Source organism: Haemorhous mexicanus, chromosome 3 (genome assembly GCF_027477595.1).
Source record: "Haemorhous mexicanus isolate bHaeMex1 chromosome 3, bHaeMex1.pri, whole genome shotgun sequence".
NCBI classification, from domain to species: domain Eukaryota; kingdom Metazoa; phylum Chordata; class Aves; order Passeriformes; family Fringillidae; genus Haemorhous; species Haemorhous mexicanus.
The window spans coordinates 29361-53190 of NC_082343.1; the positions used below are offsets into that span (position 1 = coordinate 29361).

Consider the following 23830-nt stretch of genomic DNA (forward strand, 5'->3'; position numbering starts at 1 on the left):
CAACAACTTCCTCTTCTCCTCATTCCTCTTCTTCTGAAACGTCCCATCTCATTCCCAAATTCCTTACAACTTCTGAGTTGAAATCCAAGCAAAAAGCAAAACTTGTGCACGTGTGCGTCGGATGCTCCTGCCAGATTCTCCATTTCACCCCACGTCTTCTTACACGTTCAGTCTTCATGCTGACCTGCTGGGATGAGTTTCGCAGATTAATTGGCACATGTGAAGAGAGGATTTCACTCCCTCCCTCCTTCCCTCCCTCCCTCCCTATCCAGGTGCTGTGTAAGAGCCAGGGGGGTCAAGGCTGTTCAGAACCATAGGATCCTTTAGGCTGGAAAAGCCTTCTAAGGTCACCGAGCCCAGCTGTTGCCCCGGCACTGCCAAGCCCCTCCCAAATCAGGTCCCTAAACACCCTTTAAATGTCTCCAGGGATGGGGGCTTCCCTGGGCAGCCTGCTCCTAGGCCTGACCACACCTTCAGTGAAGAAATTTTTCCTCAAATCCAACCTAAGCCTTCCCTGCTGCAACTTGAGGCCATTTCCTTTTGTCATGTCGCCTCTTACTTGGGAGATGTCGGTACTTAAACCTTACCTGCTTGTTCCCTAGGAGGTCTCTGGCTTGGCTGGATGAGAGGAGAAACACTCCCAGCACAGGAATGGGAGCTCAGGAGGTCCCACACCAAGGCAGAGGGAGCGGCAGTCCTCACCAGGGCTCACACGTCAGTTCTCAGTGCTTGGCTCTGCTTTTCCTCCCAGATCTCTGGCAGATCTCTGGTGAGCGCTTCAAAATTGGCTGTTTGGAAGAGGGAGGAAAAAGAGGTTAGCCAAGGTTTTTATCCAGACTCCTCTGATGTCTTTGCCTGCTTTGCCTCTTCCAGACTTCCTTCTGCTAAGAAAACAGCTGCCTTTGGACTTCTAGGGGGAACTTTCATGTAATGCTTGAAAAGGAGCTACAGAAAAGCGCCTCATTTTTAAAGACTCGGCCGAGAAGACAGACAACTGCAGCTTCTCCATCCCCACTGCCTGCAGAGCTGGCAGGCACCAGGCCAGCTCGGCTCCTCCTTCAAGTTGTTCCCAAACCTGCTGAAGAACTGAAGGCTACTTTGGTGTTCCATCGCTCTGCTTTTCCCGAAAAAGATCTTTGGGTGCTGCTATCCCCCCACGGGAAGGGCCCTTCTGTCTCGCACGCTCGGTGACACGAGGCTGCACGAAGCTGCAGCGGCCTCTGCTCCGGGTGGGAAGGGCTTTCTGCCTCCTCTGGCACTTGGCTGGCACAGGTTGCTCAGAGATGCTGCGACTGCCCCACGCCTGGAAGTGCTCAAGGCCCATTGGTGCTCTGGGATGAGGCTACAATCAGCAACACCAAATATCACTGCACCCTCTTAGCTGCACAGCGGCCAAAGCCCACCAAGCCTGCTACTCACCCTTCTGCTAAGAACGCCCGGCTCCTCGGGCCGCACGCTACGGCCACGCTCGGAGGCCGCCGCCGTCATCGCGGGCTCTGCCTGGCTCAAGAGGAGACAAGGTGATTTGGCATTGCTGAATCTTCAGGGCAGTCAGGCTCCTCCTCCTTACTTCCCCAACTTACAGCAACTCCTCGGCCCTTCCTGAAGGCTCTCCAGGCCTCACCTTCAAATGGCAAAGGTCACGGCACCATCACAGAGCCCCGTACCGCTTAGCGAGTTCCCACCAGAGCGACGAACCGGGTCTGTCGGCCACTCGCTGATGGGGTCTCGGCGTGATACCCGTGGACCGCCTGAAGCACACAAAGGAGAATGGAGGCTGAGAGATGCAGCAGAAATTGAGACCTGTGCAATAACCACTGCTTCCATCCAGGGCCCGCTGCTCACCTTGCCCGCTTACCTTGACTCCTCAGGTTCGGCTTTATGTCCTAAAAATAAAGGCAAAGAACAACGCTGTAAACACACAGTCACCATTAACGCCGCCCCTGCGAAGGGAAACGGTGCCTCGCCTGCTCAGGGGAACCACTCACCCGCCACGGGGCGCTCCGCCATGGATTTCATCTGCCAGCACCTGAAAGAATGGGAGGACAGGGGTCAGAGGGCTGCAGGATAACTTAGGCCTTCCAGACATCTTGTGTCAATCGACAAATGCCATCTAGAGTCCAGCTACACCCTGCATTACAACTCCCCAGGCCCCAGGACTCGTCCTATTATACCTACACCAGGCTGTGCAGCAGGGCAGAGCAGCTTCGGGCCCAATACCCAGACACCCGTGACACAGAACAAGACAAACGAGGGGACACAACAGGGAGAGAAAGCTCTCGGCGAGAAGAATGCCAGCCAGGGCCCAGAGAAGGCGGGACCAGATGACCTGGGTGAGAGCGATGGTGAGCCCGTCAGGCTCAGAGAATCCTGGAGGAACAAAGACGCTAACAGAAGGACTTATCGCAAGCGGGGCAAAGATGGGTGCCCCAGAATCCTACGGTCAGAATCTCCCCCTATCCTGGAATTTGTACAAGTCCTAACCAGCTAGAAGGGATCGTTGCCATGCACAGCTGTCGAGAACAGCTCAGAACAAGACCTGAATAGAACCATCCGGTCAGATGTCTTAAGAGAGATGCTACGCCGTTGCCTGTCCAGCCTCCTGAGTCAAGGCTTTGAAGGAATACGCACTGGGCCGAGGAACACAGAGATCTCAGTGGCAAAGATGGACACCTGGGCTTCGGATAATCCTTTGTGGGGCACGAGGCAAAAGACACAGAAGGCACGATACACACAGAAGGCACCATAGACAAGTGACACAAGTGACACACACCGGGACTGCTCTGCCCTGAGCACCTCAGCACCAGGTAACTCTTCCTTTACGTGGCCTAAGGGGCCATCTCCTGCACAACCCCGCCTCCAAAGCTGCCACTCCAAAGGCCCTCCCAGCACCTCGCTTTCGTCCCCCTCTCAGGGGGCTCGTAACCCTCCACTTATCTCTTGGACGTCCGGGGATGACAATCCGCCTCCGCTGCCAAGGAAGGCCGCCTCACCCGCTGGGAATTTTCCGCAGTCACCGGGCTCTGGTCTCTTGGTCAGCTACAATCAGCAACACCAAATATCACTGCACCCTCTTAGCTGCACAGCGGCCAAAGCCCACCAAGCCTGCTACTCACCCTTCTGCTAAGAACGCCCGGCTCCTCGGGCCGCACGCTACGGCCACGCTCGGAGGCCGCCGCCGTCATCGCGGGCTCTGCCTGGCTCAAGAGGAGACAAGGTGATTTGGCATTGCTGAATCTTCAGGGCAGTCAGGCTCCTCCTCCTTACTTCCCCAACTTACAGCAACTCCTCGGCCCTTCCTGAAGGCTCTCCAGGCCTCACCTTCAAATGGCAAAGGTCACGGCACCATCACAGAGCCCCGTACCGCTTAGCGAGTTCCCACCAGAGCGACGAACCGGGTCTGTCGGCCACTCGCTGATGGGGTCTCGGCGTGATACCCGTGGACCGCCTGAAGCACACAAAGGAGAATGGAGGCTGAGAGATGCAGCAGAAATTGAGACCTGTGCAATAACCACTGCTTCCATCCAGGGCCCGCTGCTCACCTTGCCCGCTTACCTTGACTCCTCAGGTTCGGCTTTATGTCCTAAAAATAAAGGCAAAGAACAACGCTGTAAACACACAGTCACCATTAACGCCGCCCCTGCGAAGGGAAACGGTGCCTCGCCTGCTCAGGGGAACCACTCACCCGCCACGGGGCGCTCCGCCATGGATTTCATCTGCCAGCACCTGAAAGAATGGGAGGACAGGGGTCAGAGGGCTGCAGGATAACTTAGGCCTTCCAGACATCTTGTGTCAATCGACAAATGCCATCTAGAGTCCAGCTACACCCTGCATTACAACTCCCCAGGCCCCAGGACTCGTCCTATTATACCTACACCAGGCTGTGCAGCAGGGCAGAGCAGCTTCGGGCCCAATACCCAGACACCCGTGACACAGAACAAGACAAACGAGGGGACACAACGGGGAGAGAAAGCTCTCGGCGAGAAGAATGCCAGCCAGGGCCCAGAGAAGGCGGGACCAGATGACCTGGGTGAGAGCGATGGTGAGCCCGTCAGGCTCAGAGAATCCTGGAGGAACAAAGACGCTAACAGAAGGACTTATCGCAAGCGGGGCAAAGATGGGTGCCCCAGAATCCTACGGTCAGAATCTCCCCCTATCCTGGAATTTGTACAAGTCCTAACCAGCTAGAAGGGAGGGATCGTTGCCATGCACAGCTGTCGAGAACAGCTCAGAACAAGACCTGAATAGAACCATCCGGTCAGATGTCTTAAGAGAGATGCTACGCTGTTGCCTGTCCAGCCTCCCGATCCAAGGCTTTGAAGGAACACACACTGGGCCGAGGAACACAGAGATCTCAGTGGCAAAGATGGACACCTGGGCTTCGGATAATCCTTTGTGGGGCACGAGGCAAAAGACACAGAAGGCACGATACACACAGAAGGCACCATAGACAAGTGACACAAGTGACACGCACCGGGACTGCTCTGCCCTGAGCACCTCAGCACCGGGTAACTCTTCCTTTACGTGGCCTAAGGGGCCACCTCCTGCACAACCCCGCCTCCAAAGCTGCCACTCCAAAGGCCCTCCCAGCACCTCGCTTTCGTCCCCCTCTCAGGGGGCTCGTAACCCTCCACTTATCTCTTGGACGTCCGGGGATGACAATCCGCCTCCGCTGCCAAGGAAGGCCGCCTCACCCGCCGGGAATTTTCCGCAGTCACCGGGCTCTGGTCTCTTGGTCAGCTACAATCAGCAACACCAAATATCACTGCACCCTCTTAGCTGCACAGCGGCCAAAGCCCACCAAGCCTGCTACTCACCCTTCTGCTAAGAACGCCCGGCTCCTCGGGCCGCACGCTACGGCCACGCTCGGAGGCCGCCGCCGTCATCGCGGGCTCTGCCTGGCTCAAGAGGAGACAAGGTGATTTGGCATTGCTGAATCTTCAGGGCAGTCAGGCTCCTCCTCCTTACTTCCCCAACTTACAGCAACTCCTCGGCCCTTCCTGAAGGCTCTCCAGGCGTCACCTTCAAATGGCAAAGGTCACGGCACCATCACAGAGCCCCGTACCGCTTACCGAGTTCCCACCAGAGCGACGAACCGGGTCTGTCGGCCACTCGCTGATGGGGTCTCGGCGTGATACCCGTGGACCGCCTGAAGCACACAAAGGAGAATGGAGGCTGAGAGATGCAGCAGAAATTGAGACCTGTGCAATAACCACTGCTTCCATCCAGGGCCCGCTGCTCACCTTGCCCGCTTACCTTGACTCCTCAGGTTCGGCTTTATGTCCTAAAAATAAAGGCAAAGGACAACGCTGTAAACACACAGTCACCATTAACGCCGCCCCTGCAAAGGGAAACGGTGCCTCACCTGCTCAGGGGAACCACTCACCCTCCACGGGGCGCTCCGCCACGGATTTCATCTGCCAGCACCTGAAAGAATGGGAGGACAGGGGTCAGAGGGCTGCAGGATAACTTAGGCCTTCCAGACATCTTGTGTCAATCGACAAATGCCATCTAGAGTCCAGCTACACCCTGCATTACAACTCCCCAGGCCCCAGGACTCGTCCTATTATACCTACACCAGGCTGTGCAGCAGGGCAGAGCAGCTTCGGGCCCAATACCCAGACACCCGTGACACAGAACAAGACAAACGAGGGGACACAACAGGGAGAGAAAGCTCTCGGCGAGAAGAATGCCAGCCAGGGCCCAGAGAAGGCGGGACCAGATGACCTGGGTGAGAGCGACGGTGAGCCCGTCAGGCTCAGAGAATCCTGGAGGAACAAAGACGCTAACAGAAGGACTTCTCGCAAGCGGGGCAAAGAAGGGTGCCCCAGAATCCTACGGTCAGAATCTCCCCCTATCCTGGAATTTGTACAAGTCCTAACCAGCCAGAAGGGATCGTTGCCATGCACAGCTGTCGAAAACTGCTCAGAACAAGACCTGAATAGAACCATCCGGTCAGATGTCTTAAGAGAGATGCTACGCCGTTGCCTGTCCAGCCTCCTGAGTCAAGGCTTTGAAGGAATACGCACTGGGCCGAGGAACACAGAGATCTCAGTGGCAAAGATGGACACCTGGGCTTCGGATAATCCTTTGTGGGGCACGAGGCAAAAGACACAGAAGGCACGATACACACAGAAGGCACCATAGACAAGTGACACAAGTGACACACACCGGGACTGCTCTGCCCTGAGCACCGCAGCACCGGGTAACTCTTCCCTTACGTGGCCTAAGGGGCCACCTCTTGCACAACACCGCCCCCAAAGCTGCCACTCCAAAGGCCCTCCCAGCACCTCGCTTTCGTCCCCCTCTCAGGGGGCTCGTAACCCTCCACTTATCTCTTGGACGTCCGGGGATGACAATCCGCCTCCGCTGCCAAGGAAGGCCGCCTCACCCGCCGGGAATTTTCTGCAGTCACCGGGCTCTGGTCTCTTGGTCAGCTACAATCAGCAACACCAAATATCACTGCACCCTCTTAGCTGCACAGCGGCCAAAGCCCACCAAGCCTGCTACTCACCCTTCTGCTAAGAACGCCCGGCTCCTCGGGCCGCACGCTACGGCCACGCTCGGAGGCCGCCGCCGTCATCGCGGGCTCTGCCTGGCTCAAGAGGAGACAAGGTGATTTGGCATTGCTGAATCTTCAGGGGAGTCAGGCTCCTCCTCCTTACTTCCCCAACTTACAGCAACTCCTCGGCCCTTCCTGAAGGCTCTCCAGGCCTCACCTTCAAATGGCAAAGGTCACGGCACCATCACAGAGCCCCGTACCGCTTAGCGAGTTCCCACCAGAGCGACGAACCGGGTCTGTCGGCCACTCGCTGACGGGGTCTCGGCGTGATACCCGTGGACCGCCTGAAGCACACATAGGAGAATGGAGACTGAGAGATGCAGCAGAAATTGAGACCTGTGCAATAACCACTGCTTCCATCCAGGGCCCGCTGCTCACCTTGCCCGCTTACCTTGACTCCTCAGGTTCGGCTTTATGTCCTAAAAATAAAGGCAAAGAACAACGCTGTAAACACACAGTCACCATTAACGCCGCCCCTGCGAAGGGAAACGGTGCCTCACCTGCTCAGGGGAACCACTCACCCTCCACGGGGCGCTCCGCCACGGATTTCATCTGCCAGCACCTGAAAGAATGGGAGGACAGGGGTCAGAGGGCTGCAGGATAACTTAGGCCTTCCAGACATCTTGTGTCAATCGACAAATACTATCTAGAGTCCAGCTACACCCTGCATTACAACTCCCCAGGCCCCAGGACTTGTCCTATTATACCTACACCAGGCTGTGCAGCAGGGCAGAGCAGCTTCGGGCCCAATACCCAGACACCCGTGACACAGAACAAGACAAACGAGGGGATACAACGGGGAGAGAAAGCTCTCGGCGAGAAGAATGCCAGCCAGGGCCCAGAGAAGGCGGGACCAGATGCCCTGGGTGAGAGCGACGGTGAGCCCGTCAGGCTCAGAGAATCCTGGAGGAACAAAGACGCTAACAGAAGGACTTATCGCAAGCGGGGCAAAGATGGGTGCCCCAGAATCCTACGGTCAGAATCTCCCCCTATCCTGGAATTTGTACAAGTTCTAACCAGCTAGAAGGGAGGGATCGTTGCCATGCACAGCTGTCGAAAACTGCTCAGAACAAGACCTGAATAGAACCATCCGGTCAGATGTCTTAAGAGAGATGCTACGCCGTTGCCTGTCCAGCCTCCTGAGTCAAGGCTTTGAAGGAACACGCACTGGGCCGAGGAACACAGAGATCTCAGTGGCAAAGATGGACACCTGGGCTTCGGATAATCCTTTGTGGGGCACGAGGCAAAAGACACAGAAGGCACGATACACACAGAAGGCACCATAGACAAGTGACACAAGTGACACGCACCGGGACTGCTCTGCCCTGAGCACCTCAGCACCGGGTAACTCTTCCCTTACGTGGCCTAAAGGGCCATCTCCTGCATAACCCCGCCTCCAAAGCTGCCACTCAAAAAACCCTCCCAGCACCTCGCTTTCGTCCCCCTCTCAGGGGGCTCGTAACCCTCCACTTATCTCTTGGACGTCCGGGGATGACAATCCGCCTCCGCTGCCAAGGAAGGCCGCCTCACCCGCCGGGAATTTTCCGCAGTCACCGGGCTCTGGTCTCTTGGTCAGCTACAATCAGCAGCACCAAATATCACTGCCCCCTCTTAGCTGCACAGCGGCCAAAGCCCACCAAGCCTGCTACTCACCCTTCTGCTAAGAACGCCCGGCTCCTCGGGCCGCACGCTACGGCCACGCTCGGAGGCCGCCGCCGTCATCGCGGGCTCTGCCTGGCTCAAGAGGAGACAAGGTGATTTGGCATTGCTGAATCTTCAGGGCAGTCAGGCTCCTCCTCCTTACTTCCCCAACTTACAGCAACTCCTCGGCCCTTCCTGAAGGCTCTCCAGGCCTCACCTTCAAATGGCAAAGGTCACGGCACCATCACAGAGCCCTGTACCGCTTACCGAGTTCCCACGAGAGCGACGAACCGGGTCTGTCGGCCACTCGCTGATGGGGTCTCGGCGTGATACCCGTGGACCGCCTGAAGCACACAAAGGAGAATGGAGGCTGAGAGATGCAGCAGAAATTGAGACCTGTGCAATAACCACTGCTTCCATCCAGGGCCCGCTGCTCACCTTGTCCGCTTACCTTGACTCCTCAGGTTCGGCTTTATGTCCTAAAAATAAAGGCAAAGGACAACGCTGTAAACACACAGTCACCATTAACGCCGCCCCTGCGAAGGGAAACGGTGCCTCACCTGCTCAGGGGAACCACTCACCCTCCACGGGGCGCTCCGCCACGGATTTCATCTGCCAGCACCTGAAAGAATGGGAGGACAGGGGTCAGAGGGCTGCAGGATAACTTAGGCCTTCCAGACATCTTGTGTCAATCGACAAATGCCATCTAGAGTCCAGCTACACCCTGCATTACAACTCCCCAGGCCCCAGGACTCGTCCTATTATACCTACACCAGGCTGTGCAGCAGGGCAGAGCAGCTTCGGGCCCAATACCCAGACACCCGTGACACAGAACAAGACAAACGAGGGGACACAACAGGGAGAGAAAGCTCTCGGCGAGAAGAATGCCAGCCAGGGCCCAGAGAAGGCGGGACCAGATGACCTGGGTGAGAGCGATGGTGAGCCCGTCAGGCTCAGAGAATCCTGGAGGAACAAAGACGCTAACAGAAGGACTTATCGCAAGCGGGGCAAAGATGGGTGCCCCAGAATCCTACGGTCAGAATCTCCCCCTATCCTGGAATTTGTACAAGTCCTAACCAGCTAGAAGGGATCGTTGCCATGCACAGCTGTCGAGAACAGCTCAGAACAAGACCTGAATAGAACCATCCGGTCAGATGTCTTAAGAGAGATGCTACGCTGTTGCCTGTCCAGCCTCCTGAGTCAAGGCTTTGAAGGAATACGCACTGGGCCGAGGAACACAGAGATCTCAGTGGCAAAGATGGACACCTGGGCTTCGGATAATCCTTTGTGGGGCACGAGGCAAAAGACACAGAAGGCACGATACACACAGAAGGCACCATAGACAAGTGACACAAGTGACACACACCGGGACTGCTCTGCCCTGAGCACCTCAGCACCGGGTAACTCTTCCTTTACGTGGCCTAAGGGGCCATCTCCTGCACAACCCCGCCTCCAAAGCTGCCACTCCAAAGGCCCTCCCAGCACCTCGCTTTCGTCCCCCTCTCAGGGGGCTCGTAACCCTCCACTTATCTCTTGGACGTCCGGGGATGACAATCCGCCTCCGCTGCCAAGGAAGGCCGCCTCACCCGCTGGGAATTTTCCGCAGTCACCGGGCTCTGGTCTCTTGGTCAGCTACAATCAGCAACACCAAATATCACTGCACCCTCTTAGCTGCACAGCGGCCAAAGCCCACCAAGCCTGCTACTCACCCTTCTGCTAAGAACGCCCGGCTCCTCGGGCCGCACGCTACGGCCACGCTCGGAGGCCGCCGCCGTCATCGCGGGCTCTGCCTGGCTCAAGAGGAGACAAGGTGATTTGGCATTGCTGAATCTTCAGGGCAGTCAGGCTCCTCCTCCTTACTTCCCCAACTTACAGCAACTCCTCGGCCCTTCCTGAAGGCTCTCCAGGCCTCACCTTCAAATGGCAAAGGTCACGGCACCATCACAGAGCCCCGTACCGCTTAGCGAGTTCCCACCAGAGCGACGAACCGGGTCTGTCGGCCACTCGCTGATGGGGTCTCGGCGTGATACCCATGGACCGCCTGAAGCACACAAAGGAGAATGGAGGCTGAGAGATGCAGCAGAAATTGAGACCTGTGCAATAACCACTGCTTCCATCCAGGGCCCGCTGCTCACCTTGCCCGCTTACCTTGACTCCTCAGGTTCGGCTTTATGTCCTAAAAATAAAGGCAAAGAACAACGCTGTAAACACACAGTCACCATTAACGCCGCCCCTGCAAAGGCAAACGGTGCCTCACCTGCTCAGGGGAATCACTCACCCTCCACGGGGCGCTCCGCCATGGATTTCATCTGCCAGCACCTGAAAGAATGGGAGGACAGGGGTCAGAGGGCTGCAGGATAACTTAGGCCTTCCAGACATCTTGTGTCAATCGACAAATGCCATCTAGAGTCCAGCTACACCCTGCATTACAACTCCCCAGGCCCAGGACTTGTCCTATTATACCTACACCAGGCTGTGCAGCAGGGCAGAGCAGCTTCGGGCCCAATACCCAGACACCCGTGACACAGAACAAGACAAACGAGGGGACACAACGGGGAGAGAAAGCTCTCGGCGAGAAGAATGCCAGCCAGGGCCCAGAGAAGGCGGGACCAGATGACCTGGGTGAGAGCGACGGTGAGCCCGTCAGGCTCAGAGAATCCTGGAGGAACAAAGACGCTAACAGAAGGACTTATCGCAAGCGGGGCAAAGAAGGGCGCCTGAGAATCCTACGGTCAGAATCTCCCCCTATCCTGGAATTTGTACAAGTCCTAACCAGCTAGAAGGGATCGTTGCCATGCACAGCTGTCGAGAACAGCTCAGAACAAGACCTGAATAGAACCATCCGGTCAGATGTCTTAAGAGAGATGCTACGCTGTTGCCTGTCCAGCCTCCCGATCCAAGGCTTTGAAGGAACACACACTGGGCCGAGGAACACAGAGATCTCAGTGGCAAAGATGGACACCTGGGCTTCGGATAATCCTTTGTGGGGCACGAGGCAAAAGACACAGAAGGCACGATACACACAGAAGGCACCATAGACAAGTGACACAAGTGACACGCACCGGGACTGCTCTGCCCTGAGCACCTCAGCACCGGGTAACTCTTCCTTTACGTGGCCTAAGGGGCCACCTCCTGCACAACCCCGCCTCCAAAGCTGCCACTCCAAAGGCCCTCCCAGCACCTCGCTTTCGTCCCCCTCTCAGGGGGCTCGTAACCCTCCACTTATCTCTTGGACGTCCGGGGATGACAATCCGCCTCCGCTGCCAAGGAAGGCCGCCTCACCCGCCGGGAATTTTCCGCAGTCACCGGGCTCTGGTCTCTTGGTCAGCTACAATCAGCAACACCAAATATCACTGCACCCTCTTAGCTGCACAGCGGCCAAAGCCCACCAAGCCTGCTACTCACCCTTCTGCTAAGAACGCCCGGCTCCTCGGGCCGCACGCTACGGCCACGCTCGGAGGCCGCCGCCGTCATCGCGGGCTCTGCCTGGCTCAAGAGGAGACAAGGTGATTTGGCATTGCTGAATCTTCAGGGGAGTCAGGCTCCTCCTCCTTACTTCCCCAACTTACAGCAACTCCTCGGCCCTTCCTGAAGGCTCTCCAGGCGTCACCTTCAAATGGCAAAGGTCACGGCACCATCACAGAGCCCCGTACCGCTTACCGAGTTCCCACCAGAGCGACAAACCGGATCTGTCGGCCACTCGCTGATGGGGTTTCGGCGTGATACCCATGGACCGCCTGAAGCACACAAAGGAGAATCGAGGCTGAGAGATGCAGCAGAAATTGAGACCTGTGCAATAACCACTGCTTCCATCCAGGGCCCGCTGCTCACCTTGCCCGCTTACCTTGACTCCTCAGGTTCGGCTTTATGTCCTAAAAATAAAGGCAAAGGACAACGCTGTAAACACACAGTCACCATTAACGCCGCCCCTGCGAAGGGAAACGGTGCCTCACCTGCTCAGGGGAACCACTCACCCGCCACGGGGCGCTCCGCCACGGATTTCATCTGCCAGCACCTGAAAGAATGGGAGGACAGGGGTCAGAGGGCTGCAGGATAACTTAGGCCTTCCAGACATCTTGTGTCAATCGACAAATGCCATCTAGAGTCCAGCTACACCCTGCATTACAACTCCCCAGGCCCCAGGACTCGTCCTATTATACCTACACCAGGCTGTGCAGCAGGGCAGAGCAGCTTCGGGCCCAATACCCAGACACCCGTGACACAGAACAAGACAAACGAGGGGACACAACAGGGAGAGAAAGCTCTCGGCGAGAAGAATGCCAGCCAGGGCCCAGAGAAGGCGGGACCAGATGACCTGGGTGAGAGCGACGGTGAGCCCGTCAGGCTCAGAGAATCCTGGAGGAACAAAGACGCTAACAGAAGGACTTCTCGCAAGCGGGGCAAAGAAGGGTGCCCCAGAATCCTACGGTCAGAATCTCCCCCTATCCTGGAATTTGTACAAGTCCTAACCAGCCAGAAGGGATCGTTGCCATGCACAGCTGTCGAAAACTGCTCAGAACAAGACCTGAATAGAACCATCCGGTCAGATGTCTTAAGAGAGATGCTACGCCGTTGCCTGTCCAGCCTCCTGAGTCAAGGCTTTGAAGGAATACGCACTGGGCCGAGGAACACAGAGATCTCAGTGGCAAAGATGGACACCTGGGCTTCGGATAATCCTTTGTGGGGCACGAGGCAAAAGACACAGAAGGCACGATACACACAGAAGGCACCATAGACAAGTGACACAAGTGACACGCACCAGGACTGCTCTGCCCTGAGCACCGCAGCACCGGGTAACTCTTCCCTTACGTGGCCTAAGGGGCCACCTCTTGCACAACACCGCCCCCAAAGCTGCCACTCCAAAGGCCCTCCCAGCACCTCGCTTTCGTCCCCCTCTCAGGGGGCTCGTAACCCTCCACTTATCTCTTGGACGTCCGGGGATGACAATCCGCCTCCGCTGCCAAGGAAGGCCGCCTCACCCGCCGGGAATTTTCTGCAGTCACCGGGCTCTGGTCTCTTGGTCAGCTACAATCAGCAACACCAAATATCACTGCACCCTCTTAGCTGCACAGCGGCCAAAGCCCACCAAGCCTGCTACTCACCCTTCTGCTAAGAACGCCCGGCTCCTCGGGCCGCACGCTACGGCCACGCTCGGAGGCCGCCGCCGTCATCGCGGGCTCTGCCTGGCTCAAGAGGAGACAAGGTGATTTGGCATTGCTGAATCTTCAGGGCAGTCAGGCTCCTCCTCCTTACTTCCCCAACTTACAGCAACTCCTCGGCCCTTCCTGAAGGCTCTCCAGGCCTCACCTTCAAATGGCAAAGGTCACGGCACCATCACAGAGCCCCGTACCGCTTAGCGAGTTCCCACGAGAGCGACGAACCGGGTCTGTCGGCCACTCGCTGACGGGGTCTCGGCGTGATACCCGTGGACCGCCTGAAGCACACATAGGAGAATGGAGGCTGAGAGATGCAGCAGAAATTGAGACCTGTGCAATAACCACTGCTTCCATCCAGGGCCCGCTGCTCACCTTGCCCGCTTACCTTGACTCCTCAGGTTCGGCTTTATGTCCTAAAAATAAAGGCAAAGAACAACGCTGTAAACACACAGTCACCATTAACGCCGCCCCTGCGAAGGGAAACGGTGCCTCACCTGCTCAGGGGAACCACTCACCCTCCACGGGGCGCTCCGCCACGGATTTCATCTGCCAGCACCTGAAAGAATGGGAGGACAGGGGTCAGAGGGCTGCAGGATAACTTAGGCCTTCCAGACATCTTGTGTCAATCGACAAATACTATCTAGAGTCCAGCTACACCCTGCATTACAACTCCCCAGGCCCCAGGACTTGTCCTATGATACCTACACCAGGCTGTGCAGCAGGGCAGAGCAGCTTCGGGCCCAATACCCAGACACCCGTGACACAGAACAAGACAAACGAGGGGATACAACGGGGAGAGAAAGCTCTCGGCGAGAAGAATGCCAGCCAGGGCCCAGAGAAGGCGGGACCAGATGCCCTGCGTGAGAGCGACGGTGAGCCCGTCAGGCTCAGAGAATCCTGGAGGAACAAAGACGCTAACAGAAGGACTTATCGCAAGCGGGGCAAAGATGGGTGCCCCAGAATCCTACGGTCAGAATCTCCCCCTATCCTGGAATTTGTACAAGTTCTAACCAGCTAGAAGGGAGGGATCGTTGCCATGCACAGCTGTCGAAAACTGCTCAGAACAAGACCTGAATAGAACCATCCGGTCAGATGTCTTAAGAGAGATGCTACGCCGTTGCCTGTCCAGCCTCCTGAGTCAAGGCTTTGAAGGAACACGCACTGGGCCGAGGAACACAGAGATCTCAGTGGCAAAGATGGACACCTGGGCTTCGGATAATCCTTTGTGGGGCACGAGGCAAAAGACACAGAAGGCACGATACACACAGAAGGCACCATAGACAAGTGACACAAGTGACACGCACCGGGACTGCTCTGCCCTGAGCACCTCAGCACCGGGTAACTCTTCCCTTACGTGGCCTAAAGGGCCACCTCCTGCATAACCCCGCCTCCAAAGCTGCCACTCAAAAAACCCTCCCAGCACCTCGCTTTCGTCCCCCTCTCAGGGGGCTCGTAACCCTCCACTTATCTCTTGGACGTCCGGGGATGACAATCCGCCTCCGCTGCCAAGGAAGGCCGCCTCACCCGCCGGGAATTTTCCGCAGTCACCGGGCTCTGGTCTCTTGGTCAGCTACAATCAGCAACACCAAATATCACTGCACCCTCTTAGCTGCACAGCGGCCAAAGCCCACCAAGCCTGCTACTCACCCTTCTGCTAAGAACGCCCGGCTCCTCGGGCCGCACGCTACGGCCACGCTCGGAGGCCGCCGCCGTCATCGCGGGCTCTGCCTGGCTCAAGAGGAGACAAGGTGATTTGGCATTGCTGAATCTTCAGGGCAGTCAGGCTCCTCCTCCTTACTTCCCCAACTTACAGCAACTCCTCGGCCCTTCCTGAAGGCTCTCCAGGCCTCACCTTCAAATGGCAAAGGTCACGGCACCATCACAGAGCCCCGTACCGCTTAGCGAGTTCCCACCAGAGCGACGAACCGGGTCTGTCGGCCACTCGCTGATGGGGTCTCGGCGTGATACCCGTGGACCGCCTGAAGCACACAAAGGAGAATGGAGGCTGAGAGATGCAGCAGAAATTGAGACCTGTGCAATAACCACTGCTTCTATCCAGGGCCCGCTGCTCACCTTGCCCGCTTACCTTGACTCCTCAGGTTCGGCTTTATGTCCTAAAAATAAAGGCAAAGAACAACGCTGTAAACACACAGTCACCATTAACGCCGCCCCTGCAAAGGCAAACGGTGCCTCGCCTGCTCAGGGGAGCCACTCACCCTCCACGGGGCGCTCCGCCACGGATTTCATCTGCCAGCACCTGAAAGAATGGGAGGACAGGGGTCAGAGGGCTGCAGGATAACTTAGGCCTTCCAGACATCTTGTGTCAATCGACAAATGCCATCTAGAGTCCAGCTACACCCTGCATTACAACTCCCCAGGCCCCAGGACTTGTCCTATTATACCTACACCAGGCTGTGCAGCAGGGCAGAGCAGCTTCGGGCCCAATACCCAGACACTCGTGACACAGAACAAGACAAACGAGGGGACACAACGGGGAGAGAAAGCTCTCGGCGAGAAGAATGCCAGCCAGGGCCCAGAGAAGGCGGGACCAGATGCCCTGGGTGAGAGCGACGGTGAGCCCGTCAGGCTCAGAGAATCCTGGAGGAACAAAGACGCTAACAGAAGGACTTATCGCAAGCGGGGCAAAGATGGGTGCCCCAGAATCCTACGGTCAGAATCTCCCCCTATCCTGGAATTTGTACAAGTTCTAACCAGCTAGAAGGGAGGGATCGTTGCCATGCACAGCTGTCGAGAACAGCTCAGAACAAGACCTGAATAGAACCATCCGGTCAGATGTCTTAAGAGAGATGCTACGCCGTTGCCTGTCCAGCCTCCTGAGTCAAGGCTTTGAAGGAACACGCACTGGGCCGAGGAACACAGAGATCTCAGTGGCAAAGATGGACACCTGGGCTTCGGATAATCCTTTGTGGGGCACGAGGCAAAAGACACAGAAGGCACGATACACACAGAAGGCACCATAGACAAGTGACACAAGTGACACGCACCGGGACTGCTCTGCCCTGAGCACCTCAGCACCGGGTAACTCTTCCCTTACGTGGCCTAAAGGGCCACCTCCTGCACAACCCCGCCTCCAAAGCTGCCACTCAAAAAACCCTCCCAGCACCTCGCTTTCGTCCCCCTCTCAGGGGGCTCGTAACCCTCCACTTATCTCTTGGACGTCCGGGGATGACAATCCGCCTCCGCTGCCAAGGAAGGCCGCCTCACCCGCCGGGAATTTTCCGCAGTCACCGGGCTCTGGTCTCTTGGTCAGCTACAATCAGCAACACCAAATATCACTGCACCCTCTTAGCTGCACAGCGGCCAAAGCCCACCAAGCCTGCTACTCACCCTTCTGCTAAGAACGCCCGGCTCCTCGGGCCGCACGCTACGGCCACGCTCGGAGGCCGCCGCCGTCATCGCGGGCTCTGCCTGGCTCAAGAGGAGACAAGGTGATTTGGCATTGCTGAATCTTCAGGGCAGTCAGGCTCCTCCTCCTTACTTCCCCAACTTACAGCAACTCCTCGGCCCTTCCTGAAGGCTCTCCAGGCCTCACCTTCAAATGGCAAAGGTCACGGCACCATCACAGAGCCCTGTACCGCTTACCGAGTTCCCACGAGAGCGACGAACCGGGTCTGTCGGCCACTCGCTGATGGGGTCTCGGCGTGATACCCGTGGACCGCCTGAAGCACACAAAGGAGAATGGAGGCTGAGAGATGCAGCAGAAATTGAGACCTGTGCAATAACCACTGCTTCCATCCAGGGCCCGCTGCTCACCTTGTCCGCTTACCTTGACTCCTCAGGTTCGGCTTTATGTCCTAAAAATAAAGGCAAAGGACAACGCTGTAAACACACAGTCACCATTAACGCCGCCCCTGCGAAGGGAAACGGTGCCTCACCTGCTCAGGGGAACCACTCACCCTCCACGGGGCGCTCCGCCACGGATTTCATCTGCCAGCACCTGAAAGAATGGGAGGACAGGGGTCAGAGGGCTGCAGGATGACTTAGGCCTTCCAGACATCTTGTGTCAATCGACAAATGCCATCTAGAGTCCAGCTACACCCTGCATTACAACTCCCCAGGCCCCAGGACTCGTCCTATTATACCTACACCAGGCTGTGCAGCAGGGCAGAGCAGCTTCGGGCCCAATACCCAGACACCCGTGACACAGAACAAGACAAACGAGGGGACACAACAGGGAGAGAAAGCTCTCGGCGAGAAGAATGCCAGCCAGGGCCCAGAGAAGGCGGGACCAGATGACCTGGGTGAGAGCGACGGTGAGCCCGTCAGGCTCAGAGAATCCTGGAGGAACAAAGACGCTAACAGAAGGACTTATCGCAAGCGGGGCAAAGATGGGTGCCCCAGAATCCTACGGTCAGAATCTCCCCCTATCCTGGAATTTGTACAAGTCCTAACCAGCTAGAAGGGATCGTTGCCATGCACAGCTGTCGAGAACAGCTCAGAACAAGACCTGAATAGAACCATCCGGTCAGATGTCTTAAGAGAGATGCTACGCCGTTGCCTGTCCAGCCTCCTGAGTCAAGGCTTTGAAGGAACACGCACTGGGCCGAGGAACACAGAGATCTCAGTGGCAAGGATGGACACCTGGGCTTCGGATAATCCTTTGTGGGGCACGAGGCAAAAGACACAGAAGGCACGATACACACAGAAGGCACCATAGACAAGTGACACAAGTGACACGCACCAGGACTGCTCTGCCCTGAGCACCTCAGCACCGGGTAACTCTTCCCGTACGTGGCCTAAAGGGCCACCTCCTGCACAATCCCGCCTCCAAAGCTGCCACTCCAAAGGCCCTCCCAGCACCTCGCTTTCGTCCCCCTCTCAGGGGGCTCGTAACCCTCCACTTATCTCTTGGACGTCCGGGGATGACAATCCGCCTCCGCTGCCAAGGAAGGCCGCCTCACCCGCCGGGAATTTTCCGCAGTCACCGGGCTCTGGTCTCTTGGTCAGCTACAATCAGCAACACCAAATATCACTGCACCCTCTTAGCTGCACAGCGGCCAAAGCCCACCAAGCCTGCTACTCACCCTTCTGCTAAGAACGCCCGGCTCCTCGGGCCGCACGCTACGGCCACGCTCGGAGGCCGCCGCCGTCATCGCGGGCTCTGCCTGCCTCAAGAGGAGACAAGGTGATTTGGCATTGCTGAATCTTCAGGGGAGTCAGGCTCCTCCTCCTTACTTCCCCAACTTACAGCAACTCCTCGGCCCTTCCTGAAGGCTCTCCAGGCCTCACCTTCAAATGGAAAAGGTCAAGGCTTCATCAATAAGGCCTATATAACCTCCCTAGTTCCCACGAGACTGACAAAGTGGGTCTCTTGGCCGCTTTTTTATTCTCGGCATAACATGCATGGACCATCTAAAACATGCAAACAATAATGGATGCTTAGAGATGCATCAGAAACACCACTACCCTAGGTAGACAAATATATAAATTTTAAACAACAAAACTCAAAAAACACCCACCAAAAAACCTGCCTCCAATTACTCATAACCACACTACCTGATATAATAACAAAGACCCCACGTCCAATCCCCTTAGTAAAACCTGTAAAATCTGTGCCAAAAAAATCACTAAAACTGAAAAAACCTTGCCTCTTACCAAATAAAAGCCAAAGAAACATGTCTTTTGATCTATAAAAAATCATTAACCTAACACAAAAAAACCACAAAAAGATAAAACCTTACTGAACAGCATTACACGCTAATTTCATCACAACATATAAAAATCCACCTATTTTTAACCTAACAAAAACATCACCAAATTTTACTGCAATAAAACCTTGAAAACCTCACTAAAAATAAAATTTCAAAATTCCATTTTAACCTGAAAACTCATACATTAGTTATACATACTAAACATGGACTTCCTCCAAAACAAATATTCCTAATACCCAAACATCGCAAATAAAGATTTAAAATAACTACTAAAGAGCCAAAAGCCATAAAACAATTAAAAACCCAACCTCAACTATCTAAAACTGTCTATAATATCTCTTCTTAAAAAACAGCCCCACAAATACCAATTACCACCTCAACAATACACCACCAGCAACACCCAACAACTCAACATGCTGTCATCCCCATCCAAAAGATACACCATAAACTAAAACACCAAAAAAAAAAAAAAATCAATCAGCAAAACCCACTCACCCTTCAACAAACCCATTTAGCCTCCACACATAGCCAAAACAAATAAAAATTAACTATAAAGTATCATACCTTAATTAACTCCACCATTAAACACTGCTGTACCAAACTTAATTTAAAAAAATCACAAAAACCAAGTTACAAGTGGTAAATAACACCAACAACTAAACCAACACGCTATATACCACCAAAAAATGAATAAAAGCCACATATAAATGCCACTATTTATTAAACAGCACTGCCATTAGATATATTTACCTGTATATATAAATGTATACATACAATAAAAATATATTAATTTGAGCATTAAACCAACGATATAAGAAAATAAAACGTCCTAAAGTGATAATATAATAGGATATCCTCTATCATCCTCACCCTATTTCTCTCTGAACTATATTGCCGACCACAAACAATAGAAAAAAAAATCAATTTTTTACTTATTCTACCTTATGTCTCATGTATTAGCCAAAACGAAAAATTTGGCCAAAACTGTAATTTCTTCTTCTAAAACTATTCAACCTCACTGCGATACAAAAAACCAAACCACCACCAAAAACCTGATGACGAAAAGATGCTGGTCACACCCCATGCACAATTCCGTCCGCCCCTGCCGCTGCACGGACGCAGCAATGTAAAAACGGACACCCGGAGGTCTCACGACACAGTGCGAAACGCGTGGAACACTGTTTCCATAAGACGCCCACGGTATTATTTAAAGCTGTGGCTCGCTTGCAGAGCAACACCAACAAAGCTCACAAACAAAAAGCCCTCGTGGTCGGCGCTGGGTTTTTTTCCCCCTTCTTCCTTTCAGTGACTTTGGCAAGCATGCTCCGAAGCTGACAAGCCACAAGCGTCCCCGAGCGCCCCTTGCCGGGACTCGCTCCCGGCTGGCGCCGCTCCGCGGGGCGGGCGGCACCGGGAAGGCCACTCGAGCCACGGGAACGGCGGCACCCGGTGCCCCAGGGCGGCCCGGGGATCCCGGCACCGGACGGAGCGCGGCTGCCGGCAGGACAGCGGCTCCTCCGGCGCGCAGGGGCAGCGCCGAGCCGGGAGACTTCCGCCCGCTCCCCCCGGCCCGGCCGGACCGGCACCTGGCCCAGGGGCCCCGGCAGCGCCCGAGCCCCGCGCCCGGAGCGGGCAGAGCGGCCGGCACCGGCCGGGCCAGCGCAGGGCCCATGCCGCCTCTCCCGCCCGCCGGCCCGGCACAGCCCCGCTCGGCTCCGGCACGGCTCGCACCGGCGCGTCCCACCTCCACGCCACCCCGGCGCCGCCCCGCCGGGATTTTCCGGCACGCGGTCACTTCCAGGGCCTGGAGAGGGGCGCGCAGCCCTGTTCCGACGGGGGTCGGGGGTTGCAGCCCTGTTCCGACGCCGCTCGCCCGCCCCCGCCGGCTGCCCCCGGCCCGTGGAGCGTTGCGATCGCGCCCCTGCCGACCGCCGAAACTGGCCCCGCCGGGCCTCCCTCACCGCTGCCACTCACCCCAGTCATCGTGTCCCGTTGCACTCCTGAATCTCCTTCCCTCCTACCCTCTATTTACAGACACCGCCACGCTCGCCGCTCGCTCCCGCCCCTCGCCTTCCCTCGACGGGCAGCGGTCCTTCCCCCGCCCCCCCGGCACCCAGCGGCGCGGGGCAGGGCGCTGGCTCGGGGGGTGCTGCAGTACCGCTGCCTGTCCACAAGGCAGCAGACGGACCGCGGTCCTCGATTTTCCCGCCCTTTTCCTCGCCATCTAGAAAAGGTAAAAGCGTATCCGCGACACCCGCCACACGCCACTCCCAAGATGGCGGCGGCCAAGTGACGACGCCGGCAGAGAGGCGTTTACGCAGATACCTTTCAGAAACCCGCCGAAATAGAACCGCTCGCTGCGCCGCTGAGCCCACAGCCAGTGTCCGGGGCACTTTAAACGCCACAGAAAATCCCGTCGGAGCCGCGCCGCTGTCGGGGTGCCGCGCAGGCAGCCCGCTTAGACCGACCGGCGGGTCTTCAATTTTCCCGCCCTTTTTGCCGCCCCCTTGAGAAGGTCACGCGAGAGTTCGCGAGATCCGCGACACGCCACTCCCAACATGGCGGCCGCGGGGCTGCCTGCCGGCGCAGGGCTGCAGTACCGCGCTCTGGCCACAAGGCGGCAGCACCGCCGAGCACCCCAGCCGGGGCGGCGGGCAGGGAAGGCGGCGAGAGAGAACAGGGGCGGCCCCCGCCGAAAACTCCTCTGAAATAAAGGCCAAAAACCTGCCTCTAACCCAACGAGAACCAAGGAAGCCCGCTTTCTTTAAAAACATATAAACTATATTTTAGATTATATTCTTCATATTTATGATCACATGCATGCGTATTATAGACATTGATGTTTTATGTAATTTATATATGATGCCTATTCCTATTATTTATATTGATTTTTAATAAATATCTTTATATATTGATTGTACATTTCTATATTTAGATTTATATTTCTATAATACTTCTATTATTATAAACAAAAGCCCATCTCTAACCAAATAAATACCGAAAAACCCTTCTTTTAAACTATATTGAAATATTTTTATATTTACACTTTCTATACTTATATTCACATTTATATTTATAGTTTCTTTTGATTTCTTATAATTATAATCATATATAATACGTATAAAACTCTAAAAAGATATTTAAACGAACATTTGCATATGTATCTTACCTACTGCTACAACCTTTTCTCTTATATTTTTATTTTAATATAAATCTTATGTATTTATGATATATTTCTATACTTAGATTTCTACCTTTATACTATCTGTATTTATAATTTTTATAATCAAAACCCTGCCTATTGCCTAAAAAAACCAAGACCCCCCCTTTATTTAAACTACTTTAAAATGTTTATATTTATATTTTTCATATTTATATTTATAACTTGATATATAATATATGATATCATATTGATGAACTATATTTATATATGTTTCCTATAATAAATTATATTAAGATATTCACAGTATTACTTCTATTATGCATTGTATCGATTTCTATAATTTTATGTTTATGAATATTTTATATTTTTATATTTGTCTACATTTATTTGTAATACATTTCTATATCTATATTTTGTATGTGTTTGTTTATATTTACAATCTATATTTATATATTTCTATAAACATATAAAATACTCTATAAGAAACAATATACTATTGTAATATATAAGGACTTATGTTACATGTTTTATTTTTATATATTCTTTCTACATTCAAAATTCAAGTTTTTATTCTCATTTCTATACATATATTTGTTTTGTTTAAATATAGTTTTAATTTTACATTAAAAATCTAATTCCTAAAAAATTACAAAACAAACAGCATCAAATATCCACAAATATCGTCGAAAAACATCAAAATACCCCCACCAGCCAACCAACTGCCAGCAAAAAACCCCCACACTATGCTCTTTTCACTAACAATTCTTATTACACCAGAAAAATAGAACGAAAATAAAAAAAAACCCTATGGAAAAACACAGGAAATCACAAAAACTACTAAAAAAAAAAATCATACCAACTTACTAAACTATAAACCGTACCGCTATTACTAAAACAAACAAACAAACAAGCAAACAAAAAACACAAACAAAAACCACAACACTACCTCTACAGTAACTCAAAGAATAACCAGTACTCTATAAAAATAACTAAAAAACCAGAAGTAATTAACGATATAAAAAAAAAAACCCTCAACCAATAAAGAATAAGAAAATAACTACCCAAATAAAAAAACGACCTAAGGAGACCCACCATAAAAACCAAAGTAATAAACAACAAGGAAAAAAAAAAAAACCAAAACACCTTCAATTGACAACAAATAAATTATTCCTAACGGATAAAAGCCATAAACCATACACTCCAATCAAACAGACCAAACAAGTAAAAGCCCCGTAAGATAATAAACAAAACTGCAATTATAAGTATTAAAACACCCTCACCTATTAACTACCTGACGCCACCTGAAACCCACCAGAACAAACGCTGCACACTCACGCTAATAAAAGCCACCGCAAGAGACTTAAAACCCGAAGCGCTACTTCACGCTACGACCCATAAAAACCATCGCACACCTTTAAAAACCATCGCACACCCCGGCAAAAAAATATATCCGACAACAAAACTCCATTCAAAACAAACCTTTATCGTCACCACCTGAACCGAGATCCACAGCATTCAGGAAAAACACCCTATCCCTTAGCATCCAGCAACTGCAAACAGAACGAAGCGATGCAATCGATTCCCAAAACCCGCCTCGAAACCACGACGTCCAAGAACTTTCAGCAATCGAAGCCCG

The 23830-nt window shown here is 53.9% G+C and overlaps 1 long non-coding RNA gene across 2 annotated transcripts; it reads right to left on the reverse strand.

The window, feature by feature from the left end:
* LOC132324399 (uncharacterized) lies at positions 1–23830 on the reverse strand. Of its 2 annotated transcripts, none has more exons than XR_009485612.1 (3): positions 23674–23830; positions 588–788; positions 1–184 (listed from the first exon to the last, which is right to left on the reverse strand). It is a non-coding gene; the product is annotated as an uncharacterized LOC132324399 (long non-coding RNA). The 2 variants fall into 2 exon arrangements; XR_009485611.1 differs by having other exon boundaries at positions 1–187.